Source organism: Acanthisitta chloris, unplaced genomic scaffold (genome assembly GCF_000695815.1).
Source record: "Acanthisitta chloris isolate BGI_N310 unplaced genomic scaffold, ASM69581v1 scaffold1867, whole genome shotgun sequence".
NCBI classification, from domain to species: domain Eukaryota; kingdom Metazoa; phylum Chordata; class Aves; order Passeriformes; family Acanthisittidae; genus Acanthisitta; species Acanthisitta chloris.
The window spans coordinates 71,345-71,851 of record NW_008682016.1 but is presented as its reverse complement, the minus strand read 5'-3'; the positions used below and the strand labels follow the sequence as shown (position 1 = coordinate 71,851).

The window sequence follows — 507 nt, the reverse complement described above, 5'->3', positions numbered from 1 at the left end:
GTGCAGAAACAAGAGTACTTACTATAGAATCATAGAAAAGTTTGGACCTGGCTACACAAAGCCCTATTCAACCCAGCCTTGAACACTGTCAGGGATGGAGCAGCCACAACTTCTCTGGGCAATCTGTGCCAGTGGCTCAACACTCTCAAAGGAAAATGTCTTGGAAGATCATATCATGTCTCAACAGGTTCAGTGAAAATTCAGGTCATAGCCAAGCTGAAGTAGCTCAGCTGGGAGAGTGTTAGACTGAAGATCTAAAGGTCCCTGGTTCAATCCTGGGCTTCAGCATCTTTTTCCTGCACTTTTGTGTGCCCAGGGATGAGCTCTCCAGTACAAGACATGCACACAGGGACATGCAGGAGAGGCCAGCAAAGGGCCAGGAGGATGATGAAGGGACTGGAGCATCTCTTAAGTGAGGAGAGAATGAGACAGCTGGAACAGGCTGCCCTGGAAAGTTGTGGAGTTCCCATTCCTATACATATTCACAAACCACCTGGATCTGGACAA

General features: G+C 47.9%; 1 non-coding gene across 1 annotated transcript; it reads left to right on the top strand.

Moving 5' to 3' along the window:
• Positions 1-215: 215 nt before the first annotated feature.
• Positions 216-288, top strand: TRNAF-GAA. The gene has a single exon. It is a non-coding gene; the product is annotated as a tRNA-Phe (tRNA).
• Positions 289-507: the final 219 nt, after the last annotated feature.